Source organism: Drosophila obscura, unplaced genomic scaffold (assembly GCF_018151105.1).
Source record: "Drosophila obscura isolate BZ-5 IFL unplaced genomic scaffold, ASM1815110v1 contig_30, whole genome shotgun sequence".
Taxonomy (NCBI): domain Eukaryota; kingdom Metazoa; phylum Arthropoda; class Insecta; order Diptera; family Drosophilidae; genus Drosophila; species Drosophila obscura.
The window spans coordinates 229,207-253,559 of NW_024542818.1; the positions used below are offsets into that span (position 1 = coordinate 229,207).

General features: G+C 40.6%; 1 long non-coding RNA gene across 1 annotated transcript; it reads right to left on the reverse strand.

The window, feature by feature from the left end:
- Positions 1-85: 85 nt before the first annotated feature.
- LOC121404661 lies at positions 86-24,052 on the reverse strand. The gene is made up of 3 exons (XR_005968131.1): positions 23,898-24,052; positions 18,672-18,795; positions 86-288 (listed from the first exon to the last, which is right to left on the reverse strand). It is a non-coding gene; the product is annotated as an uncharacterized LOC121404661 (long non-coding RNA).
- Positions 24,053-24,353: the final 301 nt, after the last annotated feature.

Genomic DNA, 24,353 nt, shown 5'->3' on the forward strand with positions numbered 1-24,353 from the left:
CGTTTCTGGAGCTACTTTTATGTTGTATAAACCTTTTTGCTTTAAAATTAATTTCTGACTTAAAAAATGATCTTAATTATTAACCCAACACCAAAGTTCATGTGTCTGTAGTAAAAGTAAAAGCTTAACTTCAAACAAATCGCCAAATAAACGAGACATGCTAGTCATGCAGTGACTCACACAGCCGATTCATGATCTAATCGAAATCAATAAAATTGCGCTATAAATAATGTGTAAAGCACTTACCCAACGTTCCACTGCTTCCCCATCAACCAGTAGTCATAAAACCTGCAAGGAAACACACACACAAATATATTCGTAAAAACAAATAGAAATACAAATAGAAATACAATCTATTGGTTGGATAATAAATGCCAAATCATGATAATACGCGCAGCACAAAAGACATTAACGAAAACTAATTGAAAAACGAGCATTTACATAACTAAAATGTAATTAACATGGACACAGAGTGTGGTGGCAGCAGGGGGCGAGGGCAGGCGATCAATAATAAGACACGACTCCGTTTCAACCTTGAACTTTACGCTTGAGAGGCAAAGACAAAGGGTGGCCAAAGAGCTAGAGGCTTAAAGACAAACGATAAAGATAGAATGGAGTGGAGTGGAGTGGAGTGGAGAGGCCTCTCCTCTGTGCGAATCCGCATCCGTTTTGGGGGCTGAAGAAAAAGGCCTAAAGACGGACAGACAGGGATGCTCATTAGCTTTGGCCACACTCCGTTTGGCACTGCCATCATTCGCTATAAATAACAATTGAAGCATTCAACAGAGTTCTCTTACAAACAGAAAAAAAGCAGAAACAGAAATAAAAACGAAAGAAACGTTGTAGCAACTGGGATTAGGAACTTTTTGTTTTCGGTCATTAGAACCCTATATTTTTTTGTGTTTTTTTTTTGGTTGGTTGGTTCTTGCGTGCTGTGAGCGATGGGGTCAATAAATTCTTAAATACCACACGAGCATAAGTATAATTTTAATATTTAATATATCATCATTATATCATCAGCGCTGTCCACAAAAGGAGCGTTGTGACTTGAAAGTATAAATAAAAGTGTTTTATGGAAATGGATTTTTGTAAGTATCTATTATATCATCATTCATTTGGAACTATCCAAAGATGGTAAGGAGCTTTCAAGATGAAAGAATCAATAAAAGTGTTGTATGAGCATAGTTGCTGTAATCATCATCCATGGGCTGTCTAAGAAGGGGAAATAACTTGACTACAGATAAATACTTCTAGAGTTTCAGGGATCTCCAAATAGAACTGACATACGAATATAGTTATGCCATGTTGTTATATCATCATTGATAATCACGAAAGGAAAGAACTTTCAGAATAAATAAAAGTGTTTTTGCGTCTCGAAATTCCCCAAATCCATAACAAGTTCCATATCACAATCTCTCCTTCTCCCAACAAGTTCGACCATAATGGAAAGTAAATGTGGGGAAGGTAGGCATAATTTTTAAATAAATATAGAGTCGTTTAGGCCGTAAGCAGAAGCAGAGACAGTCAACAACAAGTGCGTTTTAGGCCTGGCCAAAAACACAAATTCGTTTTTGGGGGCCGCTGTATTATTTAACACCCAAACACAGGCACAGATACAGATACTGATACACAATCGGGGAGATTGAGATTGGAGCGGCCCAAAAGCCGGCATCCACACACAGCTGTCCCCCGGACCCGGCTTAATGTTGTCTTGGCCAACTCATCATCCATCCAGAGCCACAGTCAGAGCCAGAGCCACAGCCAGTGCCAGAGCCCGCGTTTTGTCCGCTTTTGATGGCTCTTTCTGCTGGCTCTCTCACAACATTTTTCTTCTTTTGGGCGCTACAATCATTTCTTTTCTTTACATTTCATTTCGTTTTTTTTTTTTCGGTTAACCAAGTTTATTTCAAGCTCACGCACACACACGCACCGGCCGAACAAGTTCATTGACTTCTTACCAAAATAAAAAAAAATGAAAAAACAAAAAGAAAAAGGGAAAAAGAACCAACATTTCGGTTGTATCTCTTTTTTGGGCTCTGCCGCGCCGCTGCGCGGTTCTTTTTTTGTTGGTTCTTCTTCGTGGCTGCTTTTGAGTTCTTGTTGTTTTCGTTTTTTATACATTTCGTTTTCATTGCTGGAGTTCATTGGCCAGGCCAGAACCACCAGCAGCAGCACCAGCAGCAGCACCAGCAGCAAAAGAGCCAAAGAAGCTGCTGGCTGGCCATACACTTCCAATAAATACAAAAATGATGGCTGAAATGAAAAGGCAGTCCTCCCCACCAAACTTCTTTAAATATATTTTATTTATTACATTTTAACATGTTCTTTATTTCATTTTTTAACCAAAAAGAAATTCTGCCCCTCAAGAATGATTTTTTACGATTTTATTTATGGATTTTCTGTTTCGTTGGGTTTTTTTGTTTGTTTTCTCTGGGTTTCATATCAAGTTTGTCGCCTGAGTCTTTTGTCTTTTGTGTCTTGTGTGTGTGTGGAGTGGAGTGGCGGCGTGATTGATTAGGCAATCATAATTCGTAAATTATTTTGCATGACACCACATTAAAATGACTAGTTAATTTACTGAGTATATGCTTCATTTGCACGCCATCAAAATTTTGGGGGAAATTGTCTGATCAAAGTAGCTACGAATAATTGGACACTGGTCTGAGCTGAGCTGAGCTGAGGGTGGCGTAACTTCAATTTGATTTGCATTTCGGCAGACTGTCAGAATGGTAAGTAATTATTTCGCTTTAATTGTTGGTAATTATTTTTCACTGAAGGAAGGGGTTGGGTTGACTAAATTTAGCTGCCAACTAGTGACTGTTTTGACTAAGAATAGAATAAATGTCAGATATGAAAAGAACTCTCTTCAGAGAGCGAGAGACAGACACAGATCAGATATGCTTTCAATGTTAAAAGATTAAAAAAATTAAAGCCTTTGAGTGCTGCTCCAACTGCTGATTAGACTGTAGCAAATCTCTTCAATGCATCTTCAATGAAAAGGTTTTAAAAGCAACGTTCTTTCTGAATGTCTGAGGAAAGGATTGATCCCTGATCTTGACTTGCGTCAAGGAGCCAACCGAAATCAATCTTAACCCAAATCTTGGCAAGGAATCTGTTTGTTTGTTTGTACGGCTGGTCACTCAACAAATTAAGCAGCTTGCCAGAGTACTCGGATTGTGGCATTGCCACTTGTTGTCAGCTGCAGCAGCCGCCACAACAATCTCAGATCTGGCCATCAATTACCGCCGCTTTTTTGGCCTCCCCAGTGGGTAAGTAGTTCAGCAGTTGCTGTTGATTATGTGTTGCAGCTGCCACTCTGCCACCGATCTCTGCCTTTGCCTCGGTGAGAACTTGACTCTGGGCCCACGCCAGAACAGAACAGAACAGAACAGCAGAGCACAGAACCGAACCGTGTGGCGGCTTCAACTATTTAACTGTTCGTCGAGAGGCGGCTGCTCCACAGAGTAAGGGGGCGGCCGCGAAAGGTGTTAAACACACGCGCGAATTTTGCGGTAAAAGCTCTCACCGCACAACACACACACACACACTCACACACACATAGATGCAGACAGACACAGATACTCATTGATAGACTCTGCCACTTGGCTCCAGAGTCTGGTCTGTCAGTCTCAGCTTCAGCCACAGCTACAGCTTCAGTCTGCGTCTCCGTTTCCGTCTCTCTGGCTGACTCTGACTGTTGACTGTTGCTGCTGTTGTTATCTATGTGCCAAACCTGATTTACTTCATGATTATGTTTGAAAAATTAGGTTAGGAGCAATGAACTTGCCATTCGTCAGAGGCTGGAATGGCAACCGGCCAACGGGAGACGCCACTGGAGAATCGGAGACGGCGACAAAGTGAATGCTTTTCTCTGTTTACCCGTCAGTCTGCTGTCCCCTGTCCCGTGTCCCGTCTGTCTGTCTGTTTGTCGTAGCAATAGACACCTGTACGTCGGCTGTCTCTCCAGAATCATTGCACTGTGGCCGGAATGGACTTTGATTGGATGCCTGTTGCTCGTTTGGTCGGTGAATGTTCGCCCATCCCCAGCAAAAGGAAGCAAAAGCGTTTAGCCGATGGGAATCTAAAGAGGATTCTATTTCGGTGGTGAAACGAAGCGAAACAGTTCTCATTTCTGAATAAAACATTATTTATTTTTTTTTATTTATTTATTAAAGATTAGCAAATTAAAGGAAAAAAAGGGGATATAAAAAATAATTAAAAACTAGAGGATTATAGGTACAGGTATATCTTACTGGCTATAATTTTAAGGGATAATTCAGGGGATAGGGTATGACAAAGATTATTATTAGAGCATATTTGCATGAATAAAACTCCTTAAGGGGAAATTTTGAAGAGTTTCAGAGCCTATCAAAACGAATAGATTTATTTTCAATCCAATCAATTTTTATCCATATTTATCTTAAAGGGAAATCCATATTCAAAAGGATCACAAATGATCTGCCAGCTATAACTGCCTCCCAAAATATACAAAATTCCCTTAAAATAATTAATTATTAATTAAAATTAAAATTCTCATCTCAATCTTAAGCCTTTCCTTCCAAAAAGTATCTGCCAACAAAAACCACCCGCCGAAGCGACATCGAAGACTGTGAGAATCAATAAGAAACTCCCCGCGACTCCGAGACTCTGCCAACTGCGGCTCTTGGCCAGGTCTTGGTCTTGGAGCCAGCGATTGCTGAAGGAATTCACTCTTTTTCCGCAACGAAATGAAAAATGTGTGCTAAGCCAATGACCGACCGACAGAAGCAGCAGCGGCAGCAGCAGCAGCAGCAACAGCAACGTCGACAGCGATCGCGGCGGCAGCAGCAGCAGCAGCGCACACAAAGGCAAAGCTAACTGTTAACATAAATACGTGTGTACGTGGGGCATATTCGCAAATCGCGAACAAGTTAAGAAAGAGGAAGGCGGCAGAAGAAAGGGGGGAAGAACAAGCTGAAGAAAGGGGCAACGAAAGGGGGGAAGAGGGAAGAACAAGCTGAAGAAAGAAGTGGGATGGAAGTGGAAAGAATCGTGAATCGAGCACCAGCTACCTATCTCTCTCTCACTGACTTCAAGTGTTTGTGTCAATCTCCCCTCCCCCACACACTATTCCCCCTCTGCCTTTAAGCTTCTTCCTGCAGCCTACGCCAGATCTTTGCTTTGCTTTGCTGCTGCGCTGTCTCTGCTCCGTAGTTTGAGGCGGTATTTGGAGGGGGAGGAGGCATGATTATGATTACTCCACCACCACTCCACCGAACGACACTCCAGCAGCAAAGCAAAGCAAAACCCAGAACTCCAGCAGCAAACCAAAGCAAAGCAAAAAGCAGACAATAGACAACAATTCTTGAAATGTTCTACATTTTACTTAATACCAATTAAATATGGTACGCGGAGTTTATTTCTGTCATGCCACATACCAACGGCAAACAATGGGAGTGGACAACGAAGTTTGGAGTGTGAAGTTGGGGCAGAGCCAGAGGTTACAGGGCTATACAAAGATTATTGATAGTTTCCACTCATAGGAGTAGGCGGCGGCTACCTGCAACTGCATTTACATATTATCGACACAATCTTCTCATTTAATCCAATCAAAAAGTGAGACAAGAGACATGTATGTATGATCACTTTCCAGTTCCTTTTCTTATTTCTTGGATCACTTTCCAGTTCCTTTTCTTATTTCTTAGATCACTTTCCAGTTCCTTTCTTCATTTCACGCACCACTCCCTTGTTCCTTTCTTGCCTTTGCTGCTCTATGTGGGATACTCGTATCCCGCAAAACAATTACAAATTATGCATATATCCCACTTGACTTAAGATCTTCATCTGTTTAGAGATCTCATTGTTATGGGTCATTGTTATGGGATATAATTTGCTCTGCATTGTCTGGCCATTGTACCCCAGTACATATCTCTGTGTCTATGTATCTTTGTATCTCTGTTTTGTATCTCTTCAAAGTTGTTTACTGACCAATTCCGTTCTGCTGCTGCTACCGAGACCGCCTCTGGCATCGAAAAACTTTTAAAAATTGTAACAATGAACTCTTAAGCTGTTGTCGCTCTTGTTTTCTTCAGTTTGTGGACCTAATGCTGATTGATGATCGAAACATATGCGAAATACGATTCCGTATCTGTGTGCATATGTTTCTGTGTGTATCTGTATCTGTATCTGTGAGAGTGACACGCCACTTGCATAATTATGAACCGTTAGAGCGGGATCGTAAGCACTTCTTGGGGGTATATCTGGTGTATCCTGTAAGAGGAGCGCTCCCACGATCCACGGATTCACGGATCCAAGTCGTAATTGCCACAGGCTGCCGCATGGAGTAACAGTAAACACGCAACAAAAGGATTTCCTACCCCTAGCAGCAGCAGCAGCAACAGCAGCAACAAGGAGCCTCCCGTCCTGTCCTGTCTCTCTCAGGCTCACACCTGACGAAATCAAAAGCGTTCACAGTTACTCGCATAAGGATGAGATACTCGTACAAGGATCCCCCAAGGATGAGGATGATGATGATGATAATCAGTGAATCAATCCCCTCGCATCTGTCGAGGTTTTCCATTTCGATGGGGGTTGGAACAATGCATTTTCCCATTCCGCGCGAAAATTCTCGAGTTTTTTATGTGTTCGTTCGTTCGTACGTTTTTTAAGGGTTTCCTTTATGGCTGCTCTACCCAATAATTATGTAATTTTATATTTGGGATAATAGAGAAAATACCGAAAGGAAAACCAAGGGAAAGGGAACGGGAAAGGGAACGGGCCAGGGAAAGGGAAGTGTCAGTGTTGTGGGTTCATCGAGGAGTCTTTTCTGTGAGTAAGTCCTGGTGCTCTTTTTTTTCATTGATAGAAGATCACTTCGATTGCCATTTGAACGGAAACGATGACCTGGAAAAGCGCGCAGGACACGGAAAAGGATGTACACTGACCCACTTAGCCAACAAATGGAACAGAACGGAACGGAACGGAACTACTGATCCACTTTTATATGCCAAATGAGAACACCAACCCAAATTTAAAAAAAAATAAGAAATCTCTTCAGCTTTATGGCATTTCCTTTGCTCATTTCCTTAAGTGTGGAAAATCTGTTTATGGTCGTGTCAAACAAAACAAAAAAAAATGAATTTCCCAAAAATAAAAATATGCGATTTTTTATGCTTGTTTATGCCAGGACTCATAAAGATGATGGATGGTTCTTTGGGTCTTTACAGGGAAGGCGCATTTTACACGGATCACAGATTGCCATGAAAATGATGCAACATCTTGTCATAGGGCCCAGGTACGACCCTGCTGGACCCTAACCCTGACCCAGAGTCCGTTCCATTGTCCATTTCGAGACCGAACGAAGCGAGAAAGACACGCGCATATTTGGCAGGGTTTTATTTTTGGCATAAAGAACAGTTCAAGGACTTTGACTGGCTATAACTTTCTCCCTCTAGCTGGCTGGTGTTGCCTTTTTTAAAGGCGGTCTTGCGGTCATAATTTTTGCCCAAAAACCTCAGGTAGATAATGTTTGCCAGGGACTGCTTTTGAGGGTTTTCACTGTTCTGTTTGTGTGTGGAAACTGTTACTGTCAAATTTACTTGAAATATTCCAATATAATCCTCAAAGATAAACAAGATTATAATTGCTAATTTGTGTCTGCATTTATCCTCGATGTTTCATCAGGTATTTGCACAAATGATGTACAACCTTATTCATCATCCGTCCATCCATCCACTGACGTTCAACGATTAAGATTACTCATTCAAAATTTTAAGTGTGGTTTCAGCTCAAATAAGTTGTCAAAAGAAGAAAAAAAACAGAGCCAATCCCACTCTCCCGACTCTCTTATCCGAGTTCCGCATGCGCAATGATAATCCGCATTTGATTCCGTATAGGAGAAACACAAAAGAAAGCAACACCGTGAGCAGCTCCAGACAAAAGAAAACAACACCCTCAAAGTGAATATATGTATATATTCATACATATGTATAAATATATGTATATTCATATAGCCGACACACCTTCTCAATCAAAATCAGCAGGTGGGCGGCTGGGTGCTACCGAATTGGTGGGGGGGAGAACAGCGACTACGGGTCTCTGTGGTCCGCCATTTCTGTTTGCTCAACTCATTTGACGTACGAGTAATTTAACAAATGCGAAAATAAGTAATTTGTAGCCTCATTGCCTCTCCATCGCACCGAACGCTGACGTCGCGCCGGCGATCGTTCGAGCTTCATTCACCGTTCATTCGTTTGACGTTTCTGTTCGCCTCGGATTTTTCGCACTCCCCACCTCGCGCCATTGATGTACGCCTCTTTTGGGGTCTGGTTTCGTGTCGCTTCCCGAACTCTTTTCGCGCCATTTTGTAATTAAATTGATTTACAATCTATTTAATTATTTTAAACATCCCATGTCCTATGCTTTATATCTCGATTCTCTTCCCTGTTTTTGTCTATTGCACCACAGATTCATTGTACTGATTAGAAAATGCTTTTTCATCTTTTTCTTTGCTGTAAATCTTTTCTTACCCCACAGTTTCAACCATTTTTGACATCAGACCAGAGTTTTCAATATCAACCTATCGTATAGCAAACGAAAGGCATTGAAGTAGTATATCTTGTCAAAAGACACCTCCCCAGTCAAATATTATTTGCAATCAATTTCTAGACTTAATTATGATTTGTATAATAAAAATCAAAAAAAATTTTTTTATTTTTGATTTTTTTTAAATAAAATCACAAATAAGTCTTGTTTTTGATTTTTAATATAAAAATAACTATTAAAAGTTATAACGTAGCTATATTTTTATTATAAAATTAAAAAATTATTTTTATTTTTGATTTTTTTTAAATAAAATCACTAAGTCTTGTTTTTAGTTTTGAATATAAACATTTCTATTAAAAGATTATCTCGTTAAGGGATAACGAAGCTGTTTTTTGTTCATAAAACTTGGCATTTTTTTTCAACTTCTTAACTCATAAGTCTTATTTGTTATCCCTGATTTTTAATTGAACATGATTCTTTTATTTAAATGTCTCACTCCTTGCTTCCTGAAAAATACCCTGCATTCTCCCCACTCTTTCAGCGTATGTATGCTCAAGTTTGATAATTGAATCGCTGTTATGCAGATCACTGAACATCACTTCCACCTTTTCGCTACCTTTATGCCAGATCTGTTTGATCTTGCCTCGTATCGTTTTACTTGCCTCCTTCATTGATCCTTGACCATTCTGTTTCCCCAGCTTTTCCCTGTCTTTTTGGCTGTTCCCAAAGTTGCAGCTTACCCAAAAATGAGCCCAAAGGAGGATCGTTCCTCCTTCCATCAAATGCTACTGTATGCGTATGAGCTGGTGTGAACAGAAGGAAACTGTGGGGGGTGGGGACTCAAAGTGAATCACTTCACTTTTCAACAGTAACACAAAAAACCAAGTCAAGAAGAGACAGAGACAGAGACAGAGAGAGATGAGAGCTAAGTAGAAGCAGTAACAGAAACAGAGAGCGAGAGGGAGAGAGTGACCGAGAGAAGCGGCTAAAAAATCTTGACAATGAATGGGTAGGGGGGAAATACTCATAAAAAAGCGCGTGCATGGGCCGGCGAGAGTGTTTCGGTCCGACCAACCAACCAACCAACCGACCGACCGACCGACCGCTCTGTCCGTGCGCGCTCTTTTCCATTTCATTTTGGGTTCTTTCTGGCCCGAAAATGTATTAACGAACGAATCAAAAAAATGAGAAGGTCAACAAACCCAGAGAGCCACGTTACTGGGGAGAGGCGATGGAGAGAGGGGGGTTAGGGGTAGGGTTCTGACCACTGACTGAGTGACTGCTGCTGGTAACAGAGCGCACGCATTGTTGCTGGTGTTTTTTTTTCCATTATATTTTTTGTGCGTTCGTTGAACTCCGACGTTTTGTTTTTTTTTTTTTTTTTTTTTTTTCGGCAGTTGAGCAATCGTTTTAATTTAATTTTATTTTATTTTGTTTCGTTTTTCTTTTCATTCCTTCCTTTCTTTGTGTGTGTTGGTTTTCCTTTGTGTGGCTCGTCTCATCATGTTCCACACAAGCGAAAGACTTAAGCAACAAACCTGGCCCAAAAAGTGGGCGCGCCTGGCCTCAATTTTTCCGCTGAATCTGTGTGTCTGTAGCTGGCCAAGATTTGCCTACCGTGCAAGGACAAGCGGCATAAGAAGGGGTTCCAAAGGATTCCATTGAAAAGAGAAAGGCGACAACTAATGGGCCAGAAAAGGAGTAGGAGTGCGTAGAGCGAACCCTTTGACGGTTGATTTTATGGCTTTATGACCGTGTCCTTGGCCATAATTAACGAATTGTTTAGACGGTAGCTAGAGGACGACTGCTGCCATTTCCGCTATGGGAAAATTAGAGAGAGACAAAGAGAGAGAGTTAGGGAGAGTTGAGTGTGGTGATCCTTTCACATCCTGTGAGCAACATATGCGTTAAAATCGATTGTTCGGGCATTGTGTAAACATTCCAATTCCAAACCACTCTGCGTGTTTCTTCGTAGGGTTGGAATATCATTTTTCTCCATTTCACGCAATCAAATTGATTGAGGATCCACACGCATTTCCCCATCCCCCCAACCCTTACAGCAGCAGCACCTGACGCCGACAGACCCTTTCTTGTTTTTCGCTGGCAATGTTCTAGCGGTACCTGCTACTTGATGATGATATTCAAATAAAGCAATCTCATGTCCTGGCTGCAGATAACAGAGGACCTTCATCAGTTCAGGTAGCGCGCAACATTCCTTAATCCTTCCCTACCCTCAATCTCATTTTCAGCCGAATGAAAATATATGTATGTGTATGTCTGTCTACTGATGGCTGCTTCTACTCCTGTGAGTGTTTCTCAAGCTGATCAAAACGAAAGGATTACGGTAAAAATGTTGTTTTCTAACCATTCTCTTGCCCGTGTTTATTGTTCTATTGTTCCCACTGTTTGTTTGCCTGCTGTCTGCCGAGCGCAGAGTAGCATCAGCGTCAGCGTCAGTGGAAGTGGGTGTAGGAGCAGGAGCAGGAGCGGGATGCAAACACCGAAGAGTACGTGTAGTTTGTAGGCGTCAGAGGCGGAACTGAACGTCGGAACGTTGGATATTGCTTCATTTCATTTGCTTTCCAGCCAAGTGAGAATTGCGAGAAATGGAAAGGAGCAGCAGCAGCAGCAGCAGCGGCAGAAGCAGCCACAGGAAGAGGCAAGGCAAGAGGCAGAGGCCACATAGCGGTTGTTGTACTACCCTGCAGAATGTGGGTGTTATGACTATGATAAAATGTTTTAACGATAATATAAAGTGTATGCAAACATACGTAATACGTGGGCTGCTCGACTATATTTTAAATCAACATTAAAAATCCTTTTCTATGTCAGCTTGATATTCAGTGTTGAAGGAACCATCGCGATAGCAAGACAAGTTCATATTTCATATTAATGTACATATACCGATAATATAAATAATACATATGTACATATATAATAATATATGTATGTTCATATGTATGAACTGATTGGTCGCTAAGCAACTCTTTTGACTCTTCAGATAATTCAAACAAGCTTTAAATTTTAATAGTTTTAAAATTGATAAACAAAAAAATCATATGTTTCCCATAGATATAATGCATTCGAAATACAATTAAAAAAAAATTATTTCTTTGGTATTATGTTGAAAGTAACTTAATATAAAAAAAAAATGTTAAATTAAAAAATATATATTGAACTTTCTAATACTGTTAAATAAATATATTAATATCCAAAAATGTATCAAACCCAAACGACAATGACACATCGCTGGTGATGGCAATATCCTTCATAAAAGGAACCATCCAGATTCTAGGGTATTCCAACAGTCGACTCGCTTAGCTAAACTTTATTTCTTGGTCGTACATTTGTTGTTGTTGTACCTCTTTCATTATTTAAATTTTATTTCTTGGCAAACAGGAAACTCGTTTCGATTCGTTTCGCGTGTCTCTGCCGCTGCCGCTGCCTCTCTGTGTGCCTCAGCATTATGTCAAAAGAAAAAAAAAAGGATGCATTGTCGGTGGCATTGCATAACAGTAAATGCAAAGCATAACTGTTCATGCAAATGTGTGTCTGTATCTGTGACTGTGTCTGTGTCTGTGAGTGGGTTAGCAGTTGTCTATGAAGCAGCAGGCATGAGGCCAGCAGCAGATGAGAGGCAGTAACAGCAGCAACAGCTCCAGAGGATATCAAGTTGAGCAACGGCAGGGAATGATCCGAACGGATATCAATTATGACAACATGTTGAATGGAAATTCGGCGTAGGGGCTGGGGCCTGCACAGAGCAGCTGACGCTGCAAAGGATTCCATCGGAGCAGCACCGTTAGGTCAGGTCCTGGCTTAGATTCATTTTATTTTGTTGGGGTACTCACGGGAAGTGATGGTAATGGCATGTCAGAATAGGAAGCACAATTTGTTATTTTCTTTGGGGCCTATGTTAATGTAAAGGACATCTGTTTCATGGGAAACCCTTTGGAAGGGCAAGAAATATATGAAAATATAGGAGTTTTACTTGTTAAATACATATGTATATCTGCATTGGGACATACATAGAAATTGATTTAAATTTTAAAAGCTACAAAAGTTGCAAGATTTTTTATAGAATCTTTAATTCTACTAGATTTCTAAGTACATGAAAGCGCAAAGGGAGTTCCTTAAGAATTTTGTATTTAATATTTAAATTAAATTAATTAGTTAATATAATTTAATTATTTAAATGAAATTAATTAATTAATGTAATTTAATTATTTATATTAAATTAATTAATTAATGTTGATGCTGTTAATAAATGTTAAACAAATGCAAATTAATTAATTAATGTAATTTAATTATTTAAATTAAATTAAGTAATTAATGTAATTTAATTATTTAAATTGGATTAATTAATTAATGCAATTCAATTATTTAAATTAAATTTATATTTTTTTAATACCGTAAAGCAATAAATAAACTTATTTATGCGGAATTTTTTATTGCTGTGCCTGCTCCTTTTTATTTACCTGTTAAGTTCTTAAAATTGTAGAACTTCAGACAACTTTTGCACAGATTTAATCATTCTTCATTCTATTTTAGCTGTCAACAGATAGAACTCTTTTAATCTGCAAAAACTAATCAATCAGGCACTCAGCTCCCCATCCATACTCATCAAATCTGAATTAAAATACTGGTATAGTCACCCCCCACAGACACTTTTAATAGCTGAAACTATCCTTAACCTAAATCTAACAAAATTGTTAACGATTCTCACACAAAATCTTCCACAACTTATGGACCCTGTTAATGAATAAAACATATCTAAAACTTAAATGTTAACAAAAGTGGAAATAAATCTATGCAAAATAGGTCAACAAATTCCATGTAATAAAATACGATCTGGTGATAACTCAATTTAATGCGACAAATATTTAAGACTTACAAAAGTAAAACGAAAATTGAAATTACTTTGAGCGCAAATGCTGGAAATAAATGTTAAATAAATGCAAATTAAATTCAGCGCAAGTAAAAAAAATATTTGTGATTAATGATTTGCAGCCTTGGTAATTTCCATTGATTTTTATGCTAGTATGTTTTATGCTTTTGAAATGAGCCATAAATCATTAATTTCCATATCTCCGCCGGATTCTCCCGCCCCATTCTGGGAGACCTCTCAACCCAAGTGTGGAGAACGCGTGTTATTCAAATTTATGCACGAATTCTCATAGAACGGAGACCAAGAGCACACTCGGCGCGGGCGCAGAGAGTTCTTTGAACTTTTGGTTGCGACTATAACGATTATGTCTTCATAGTTGGTTCAGAAAGCTTAGCTCTGGAGCTGAACCACGGGCTCAAGAAACGAAAACGAAATAACATCATCATGACATAAAAGCAAAACTACCAAAAAAAAAAAAAACAAAAAACTAACTAAAAACTTTACCGACACCGACACAAAAGTTCATTCGCCTCACGAGTAGACAAATTAGAAAAATTAATACGCCGCTGACTTTTCAAAGACCCCCGAAGAACCTCTGCTCAGCTCACTCTCCCTACCATCCATTCCCGAGAGATGCCTTTCCCCCACCGACACACAACGAAAAACCAAAAAAAAAAAAAAAACCCCAAAAAAAAGAAGAACCCATCAAAAAGTGCGTCCAAAATGTTGTTGTTGTTTTTGTATTTTTCTTTCGCTGTCTTTTCCATTTGCTTTTTATGTAAGCAGCGAGAATGTAACAAACTTTTGGTGGGTCTGAACTTTTGGGTTTCTTTTGGTGGGTGTGGGGGGGGGGCGTTGCGGTTCTCTATGTATATAAAGTTCTGTTCTGTGGTTCTTTTTGGGCAGTTCATTGACCAGCCAGCAGGCAGCAGAAAAAAAGCAGAACGTACCAGAGCAAAGACAAAGCCCGGCCAGAAGAGACCCGAAATGGCAATCTAAGTAAATGAACTTTAACACAAAAGCTAGGCAGTTCTTTGGCTAGAACCTAAAAATTACCCAACTAGAAGAGAGAGAGGAAGAAATAGTAAGAGCGAGAGATAGAGAGAGATGTATAGAGGTAAAGACTCAGTCGGTCATACTTTCAAATTGCATTAAAGAAGAGTAGGGGTACGAAAGAAAAAACTGCAATCGGCGGACTGCAGTCGGAAGAAACGAAACGAAACGCAAGAAAGAAGCGCAGAAAGAAAGCCTTTCTTTTTGCATTGGGGAAAAAAACTGGTTGCAAATGCTGCAGTAGACGGGGTAGGGGTGGGGTGGGTAGTGTAGCTGGAGATGGAGAAGGAGAGACACACACACACACACACACATACACAGAGTGAGAGATTGGCAATGAAAGTATCTGGCGCTGTTTGGCCACACTCTCTTGGCCCGGCCAACAGCTTCTCGTGCGCGCCGCACAAGAAAGAATTCTTCTACTTAGATTTTTGCGGAAATGTTCGTGTTGCTGTTGCTGTTGCTGTCTCTTTCTTTTTGCATCTACCTGTCTCTGTCTACTGTGCAGTTCAAGTGAGTACGTTGAACTTGGTCTCTCTGTGTACATAGAGAGGGAGAGACCGAGACCGAGACAGAGACAGAAGTGGAGTAGCAAAAGAGATGACAAATAATTAAATGGCAGAAAAGAAGCAGCAACGCCAGCGGCAGGTTTCGTTACAGATTTCGGTTAAGCGATAAGACCAGAACCAGAACCAGAGCCAGAAGATCATCAAAATGCTATTACAATTGCATATAATGGTGGTGGCTGCAACGCGCTGGGAATTCTAATGCATACCACCATCCCACCATCTCCCTGTGTCACTCCTTGGGCTGCGGTTGAACCCGATGTTTTCCGTGGATAAGAGCTGGAAAATTCTTAAATTGCACACATTCTCTGAATGTCTGTTTTTGAAGTAGAACAAAACTGAGCGAAAATTATGGTGAGATAATCTAAGAAATGCCAGCGAAAAGTTTGAATCTATTTGTAAAGGGAATGCTGGCACAGGGCAATGAAATCAAGGGGTCAGGGGAGAGCTTGGAGAGGTATCAAAAATGCCCCATAAGCTTGTCAACTTGTGTAGTTCACAGCTTAGGTATCAAAGAAAATGTATCAGCTGCTTAGGACTCAGGATTTGTTATTCCCCCGAGCATAGTGTCTATGTGTTCTTTGGATAAACGGATTAAAATCCTTTCTGGGACCTACTACAGCAGCAACTATCATTCTTAGCTCCTACTACAAAACAAATACATAAAACACATAAAAAACTTCCACTAAACGCATTAGTGGCCCACTTTACCAGCGGGACAGACTTCCCCCATGAGGACGGTCAGTCGAATTCCCCAGAATGTTGACGAAATTTATCATGTTATTCTTCCAGTTGGTAGACCTGGTCTCCGCCTGCAGTTCACTCACATTTGGCCCTAATCAAAACAGAACAAAACAAATGAGTCACAGATCTGGTTAGCATGTTTGTTGCCTGTTGCTGTTGCCATTGATGTTGATGCCACATATTCATGGTCAAAAATTTCCATGCCCAGCAAAGAAGAAGAAGGGGCATTCATTGTTGTTTGCGATTACACTTTCGGTTAGTGGCTGGCGACTGAGACTGCGACTGAGTCAAGCCCGTTAGCCCAGTTCCTTATGCGCAATATTCCCCCGCCAATTCCAATGAAAAGAAACTCTTTAAATGAGTCAGTCCAACAGTGCAGTGTTATCGCAGAAAGCCAGATGATGATGTTCATGATGAGCAGACAAGACAGAAGCAGCACCATCATAATGATGATGATGATGATGATGTTCCGCACAGAAGTCATTGACTTCATAAGGCCTCCCTCTGCCGCATGTTTACACGCCAAATTATTACAGATGAACAAAAATGAACAGAACCAAACCAAACGAAGCTACAGCTCTGGATCCAACTCCGGACTCCAAGACGGAGTTGAAGTTAAAAATCTTGGGCAGGTTCAACGACCGTTTTTGTAACACGAACGAAACGAAAGAATGGTTTGGGGGCTTGGGGCGAGAGAGAACCTTCTTTTAGCCGCTTTCAGTGCTGCTGCTGCTGTTGCTGCTGTTGCGAATAAGAACGCGAATATCAGGCAAAACAAAGCGAGCGACGATGGCCAACAACTTTCACCAATTTGTTTTGCTTTCGCAGTTCTGGATACGACGACGACGACGACAACGACACGACGACGCTGACAGGCAAAACGAAAGACTTCGACGACAAACAATTGACAGACATGGGCCCAAAGTCAATGAGCCAACGCGTCTTCCACTCCCACTCCCACATTCAATCTGTGTATTTGTGGCACCATCTGAAGAGTTCTATATGGATTACTATATGCACATAGATTTATTTTTTTTTATTTTTCATTTCTTTCTAATATTATTTTTGGTTATGGCTTTAATAACTTTCCCATTAAAAGCTAATAAAGGCGCAGGCCACTTCCGGCCAGAGCGCGGGGTTCTGGCTTCATTTGATTAGCAGACAAATAGAACGTCACGTTCTGGTCAAGACAGACCCCTCTGCAGAGTCACACCCTCCCACCATCCCGTGCCCTTTCTCTCTTTGGGTCGTCTCCCCCCCCACACACACACAAACACACACTGAAAACTTGCCCCCCTTTGCTAATCAAATGCCTCGTTCAATGTTCTGGAAGAATCTCCTCGTCGTCGTCGTCGTCTCTGTCTTCTCTTTCTCTCTTCGTCTTCGTCTTGGCTCATGCGTAGCGGTTAGCTTACGGTACTTTTCGTTTTCATTGCACGTCAGCAGCAGCAGCAGCAGCAACAGTGAGCAGAGCAGCGACAGCAGCCGAAGAGCGGCAGCCGCAGCAGAGCTGAGAATGTTTAGCCTAGATTCGAGCGCAGGTTCGTTGAACTGAACGACGACTTCGGCTCCGACTTGGACTTCGACTTCGTGCGCGCCTTCGTTTGTCTTCAGTGCCTTCCTCTTGTTCTTCCACTCATTCCTATGCTGCTGCTCTCTGCTGCTGCTTCTTCTTCTTCTTCTGTTGCTGCCACTGCCACCGCGCCTGGTTCTTCTCGCAAGTTCGTTGCCTAAGTCTTTTCTTTTGGGGTTCATTTTTTTTGGGTTCCTGGTTCTGCTGGTTAAATCACATTAAATGAGCTTTGATTATGGTAAAACAAATGTTAATCTAATTTTCATGGGAATGTAACATCTAACACTCAAAACACATACAAATAAAAGTTCCAGCAGAAGCATAACAAAGTAAGAATATAAAAAATGGAATATAAAAATACACAGAATTAAAACATAGAATTTTTTTGTAAGTCTGCAGACAAATAATAGCGTAAGGAGAAATGTGAATTCTATTTTGAAGATACAAAGAGCCAAGAAGAAAAAATTTCAGCAAAAACTAAAAAGAATATAAATATAGAGAATAATATTTTATTTTAATCAGTTAATTCCGAATTGAATATTTTAATCTCGAAGAATACTTGATATTTGTACCAAATATTGTTACAAAATGTAAGCTAAAATTTTCGTTGGTTGCAAGCAATAGAAATTCAGTGGCAAAAGTCAGCAGATAAGAGAAAGAGTTCTGCAACAAAAAAAAAGTAGAAGAAGAAAATGCAGTAGAAGAGAAGAGCAAAAAAATATGTTGTTGCAGTCGGGGCACAAATGCAGTTGCAGTCGAACAGGAGGAATAAGGGGAAGAGACACCAGCAGCAGCAGCTGAAGTCGAAGCTGAGGCTGAGGCAGAGCCAGAGCCAGAAGCAGTTAAAGCCAATGACCGCAAGTAACTTACATTTGAAAAATGTGTGCAAAAAGCACAGCGAAAGGAGACTTGCATACAGCTGCACACACACACACAGAGTGACAGAGAGAGAGAGAGAGAGAAAGACAAGACAAGACAGCGAAAGAGAAAGACAGAATGAGCGGGAAAAAAGAGCGGTGCAGATGCAGCAGAATATAACAGTACTCGGTGGCAGCTTCGCGATTCTTTTGCTGCCCAAAGATGCAAACCGGTCCCCCCAAAGAAGCATTTTCCAAGAAAATTATCGAGGGAAAGGCGCAAAAAAAACACACACACACACAAAAAAAACCACCAGATAAATAGTTTTTCCCGAGCCAAAGTTCTTTGGCTTTTGGGAAACATTCACCTCCACATCTTGATGGAGGCAATTTGGGGAAATGCAATTGTGAAATACATTCCATTTAATTGGCTATTTATGAGACGAAAGACGCTGTTTCTAACTTACCCGTCGCTCACTTCTGATGGCCCATTGAGTGAATGTGGGAGGGAATATAAGAACGTACTCGAACGGCCACCGAACGGGTGGCCTATTGCGCTGTGTTTGGGTCATTCTGGTCAAGTCTTGTCAACTGAAAAGAAGAGAGGTGAACGCGTATTAGAGGTGTGTGCAGAATGTGTGTGTGTGTGTGTGTGTGTGTGTGTGTGGTGGGGAAAGGCATTCGAATGGAAAGGAAGCTTTTTTTTTTTTTGGTTACTGAGTTGCAGCATCTTGGAGGGTTACTCTAGCAGGAAGCATTCCCTCAAAGTTCTATAGCCGAACAAATCGAATATTTAATGTTTCTGGGATTATATTTTTCTTGCTATGGATTGACTGGATTTTCTGGTTATAAAATGGTTTTCATTTCTTTTAAATGCCATTAATATTGAGTTGGAAAATATATTCTACAAACAATACGAGTTTTTACAGTTCTGTAGAATATTTTTTCATTAAAAAGGTTTGCTTTCAATTTGAAAATTTAAGCTAGAAATTTAACCAAAGAAAAACGCACTACCAAATCTTTTATGAACCGAAAAGTTGTCTAGTCCACGAACCTCTCAATTCCTTCACCCTACACACATTCCAATCGTATGGCAAACCCCCACCCAGATTTAGATAGACACCTACTAGATATAATCTATCTGCATCCCAAGCCACATATCATTCCTATCTTGCCAGCAATCTGCCATCTTCATCGCCGTGGTAGAACCATCCAGCGAGCGTAATTGATGTCAAAAATGCATTTTGTTAACCACAACAAAGAAAAACGTACAAAAATTGCAACTAATTGAAAATTGCTAGGCCAAGAAATATCTTTCTTGGCCATAATCATACTCAATAGAAAATGCAGCTGGGAACGCTGCTTCCCAAACAGCAAACAGAAACCAAGAAAGAAAGAAAAAGAGTTCTAACCACAAAGAAATGGCAGCAGCAACAGCAACAGCGGCGGCACGGCGCGGCAGCAGCAGCAGCAAAAAAATGTTGCACAAAAAAGAATTCCCAGTGACCTAATTTTTGTACTTGGATGCAGTTGTTGTTGTTGTTGTTTGTGGCAATTGTTGTTGCTGTAAGCGTTAGCTTCCCATTATTGTTGGTGTTATTGGTGCTGCTGATGCCCGGTGCTGGTGCGGTTCTCTGTCCCGGAAGTTCTTTGCCTCATGCGACCGATAGATCGAGGAACTGTGCAGCTTGCAAATAACTGAAATTATGCCTCAGCCTTCTACTTCTTCTTCTAGCACTTCTTGCCACCCCACTACCCCATCACCTTCTGCCACTTCGGCCACCTCTTTCACTAGTTTTTCATCTTCTACAGAAAAGATCATTCAAATTATAGAGTACAACCGGAGCGATTGTATCGATTCTGTTTTGAGGGGGTGGTGGGTATTACTCTGAATTTTCATAGAACGTTTTGCCCATGGGCGATTTCGGGCAAGGAAAACTTTGTTCGAGTTTCCCATTGAGACGAATTTCCTTTGCCCCAGAGCCAAATATGGAAAATTGCCCAGGTTCCTCTCTCTCCCTTTTCTAGATCCCCTCTATGGCTGCCACACTCCCTTCGAGAGACTCTTTCTCTCTAAATTTCTCAGTGTCTCTCTCCCTCTCTCTCTCTCTCATTGTGTCGTGCCCACTTTGTATGCTGTAACAGGAGCGTAATAAACACTCGCCTAACGGTGCTTTTCTCTATAGATATATATGTATACATATATATTTTTTTTTTGCAACCAGTGAGTGTGTGCAACTGCCACAACACAGCCACAGCAGCGGGAAATGCAGCAGCAAAAACAACGAGCACAGGCCAGAACGAATGACTGGAAAAGCCAGAGAATTGTTCGCTGTTCGCTCCGCTAAGTGAAATGCTGCACTGAAGTGCATTATAACCGTACATTTGCTCACTCACACACACTAGCAAACATTTGAGCACACACACACAGACACAGAGGCATAGATGCATGTTGCTCGTTGCAGAGCTATGCAATTTTCCACTTTTTGCTTTTAACGTGGCTTGAATACGGATTCTGCTGCCTTGAGAAGGGGCCAAGCTGAGAAGCTGAGATTTACATGGCTTGTGGGGCAGTTCTTTGGCAGTCTTTTGGGTAACTTTAAATACCCGAATAGATATAAGGTAATATTTGGGAGCAATAATATTAATAGAAGAAGAAGAAAAACCTCTTATTTAAATAGAGCAACGATCGTAGAAAGAAAGAAATTTTACGTTATTTGGGGAGTAGGCATAAAGATCTTTCGACCCAATGGTAGATGATGAAATGAAAGGACTTTTCGGCTAAGATAACCTTTTTTTGCGCAGCAGAAAAATGCCAATACAGAACAAAGAAACAAATCCTGCAAAGACATAAAAAAAAAACTTACATTTCATACATAATATTTTACGTGTAATTTTCTTTAAATTCCCTGACGTACTTTTCCTCAAATCTTGCAGCAATTTTTGTTTGCGTGGCTCTCTTGGCTAGAAGTTTGCCATAAAGTTTAGCGAATTTGATTTTGGACTGCAAGAGAAAGCAGTTTTTTTTTTCGCTTCTTTCTTTTTCTAGTTGCAACTGCAACTGCCACACCAATACCAAGACCGGGAGACCAGACCAAGAGACCGGAGAGTGCGCTGCGCATGCGCAACTCTGTTAGAATGCAATTTTCTGTTTCGCTTCTCTTTCTCTCTATGTCTGTCTGTGTCTGTCGGTATGTCTGCGTGTGTGTATCTGTGTTTGAACTTTGAAAAGTGGGTGAATGTACAGTAATGTTTGCTGCATGCTCAAATGCAATGCTGCAAGCCACAAAAGCAGCAACAACAACAACAACAACAACAAAACGTGGCAAATTCGTGACGTTCTGTCAGGGCCAAAATGGGCAAAAGAAAATGCAAAGGGAGACCAGGCGCACAAGGGGAAATGATTTAGGGTTCTAGCTGATGGCATTTCTCGGCACCCAAAAAAGGTAATTGCATTTTTTACTGTTTGTGCAAGTAAATCAATAAAATACGTGCATTATTGTAATTGAAGGAAATGCAGTCAAATATCATTGGGAAATTTGAATTCCACATATTTGCAGCTGAAGACTAGAACTATAACTTGAATTAAGCTATTAAAATATCAATTAAGTATTCTTCGTTACGGAGGGTCAGGAAACTCACTTGCTGGCTTTTATAGAAAATAGATGAAGAATATTCGGTTTTAAAGAATCTCTAAAAATTATAAGCAAATTATAAAAAGCAAGGAAGGAAATTTCCTGAAGATTAAATTGAGTCGAATATACTACAAATATTAAATTCTTAGAGGGAACAAACAAATTTCTTGTACAATTCAGTGCATGCAAAATCAGCAATCAATGAAATTATTTCCATATCTTTGAGCTTTAGTTAAGCTGACCCACATTAAGAAGTCTCATTTCAGCAAGCGATAGTTGGATTTAGTTGGATGAAATATAATTCAGAGAATAAATTAAATTAAGCTTGTTTTTTACTACGAATAACGTAACAAATTGTAAGCGAATTTTAACTTAATTTTAATATAATAGGATAAGCCCCTTTATTTTGATTTACATATACATATGTAATATAATCATACATGTAGTATTTTTCCTGTATGAATTTATTTTATATAATATTTCTTTAGCCCCATTTTAGCGGGTGTTGCTTTTTGCTTTTGTTGTTTCTGTTGCTACTGCTGTTATTGCCGTGCGTTCCATCTGCTGTTGAAGGCCACGGTAATCTTGAACTGTTTTATAAATTGGCACACTTATGCAAAGTCAACGACTCGTCGCCGCCGCCTGCTTTCCTCTCTCTCTCTCTCTCTCTTTATCTGTCTCCGCCTGTCTCTCGTTGCCTCTTGGGGTTTTTCCCCTCTATCCACATCGCAGCACGAAGTGGCAGAAAAACAGTTAACTGACTTCGTCGCTCGTGGAGCTTCGTATGGATAGCCGAAAGCCCAGCTCAAGCAAGCTCTCCCCGTCTGTGTGTCTGTCGGTTTGTGTGTGTGTGTGTATGTATGGAGTTGCATAACTTTCATGCCATCGAGCAGCCAGCATGAACGAAGCGCCACAAAAGTTCATTCGCCTCGTGCACTCCATTCCATTTGGTCTTCCACTACCAATCCTCCTCCTCTTTGGACTCTGCCTCTACCATTGCCAGCACCAGCACTCTCCTCCTCCTCCACCACCGCTCTCCTTCTCGCTCTCTCGCATCAGTCTGGCTCTGACTGTGGCTCTCCTTCTCTTGGTTTTATTTTTATTCTTTTGCTGTCTTTCAGTTTGCTTTTCTCTTTTTTACAGAGCTGGGCTTTCGTTTGCTTTAGGAAAAAAGTTTTCTGTGTGTGTTTCTTGTTGTATTGTTGTCTTGTCTCTTGAAAAAGGAATGTTTGTGACGTTTTTGGGTGAATGTTGCTTTTGGGTGAGAAAGAGCGAGTGAGGCAGAGCAAAAGAGAGGCAGTGAAAGAGGAGTTTCGATGGAGAGGCTGGAGAGATGTCGTCGCCATCGTCGTCATCGTCGATCTGTGTGCAGCATTGTTAAAGGTCAGTTCTCTTACCTAACTTTGATTGCATTTCTGTCTTTCTATCTCCCTCCCTCCCTCTCTTGTTATTTTTTGTTGGTTTTCTGGGGGAGTTTTTTGTGTGTTGATGTTGGTCAATAGCGTTTTTGTTTTGTTTTTGTTTGGGCAAACAGTTAAAAGGGTTCGGTCCGTGAAAAATTAATAGTTAACCAAGGTAATAATATTCAAAAGGTGCTAAAGGTACACGGAAATTCTCAAGTGGCCATTAGAAGCAGTTGTAAGGAAATTGTTCAGCACATAGAAGAAACTGAGGTAATACATATGTATGTATGTAGAAATACATACATAAGTGGTTTTGGTGCACTCTCAAAAATATAAACAGAATTAGCCTTGGAATCAAATTTCGTATATTTTGCCTCTATTTCTTATTACACAAATCAATTAAGAGCAAACCAAAAGCTTTGAAAAACTATAGAGTCCAACTAGCTAACAATTATTTATAATTACCCTCAATATATCAATCCAAGTGCAAACCTTAACCCACAACCAGCCAATACACGCTGTCAGGCTATCACGCCCTCCAAATGGGTTAAAAAAATTAAAATAGATTACCGAACAAAAGGCATTCAACTCCATAGAAAATCTGGGGGAAATGTAATTCCAATGCATATGAGTAGTATGTTTTCATTATACTTACAATTACAATTTTAGTTAAAGCCCACACACAAATATGTACATATGTAGTTCCTATAGCCTGTCTCTCCAGTCCGCACCCGCTTCCCTTCTTATCACATATTAAAATGCACGCGAGAGCGATGCACACGAACAACTACAATGATGATGGCAAAAAGCTTTCAAATTGCCTAGAACAAAATCGAAACGAAAAAAAAAAACAAACTGCATGCGAGCAAGCCCACACAGAAAAGCTACAAAGGCAACAACAGCAAATGCAAATTGTGACGCCCCACTCACATGTGCTGCGATATAGAGAGACAGAGAGAGAGAGAAAGAGAGACAGCAGCCAGCAGCCAGCCCCCCCATGATGGCCGCGACATTCAACTTGAACTTTTTGCGCACTCGCTCGCGCTCGCTCGCTCTCTCACACATACAACACACACACAGCACAGAGCGGGAGTGCATAGAAAATAATCAA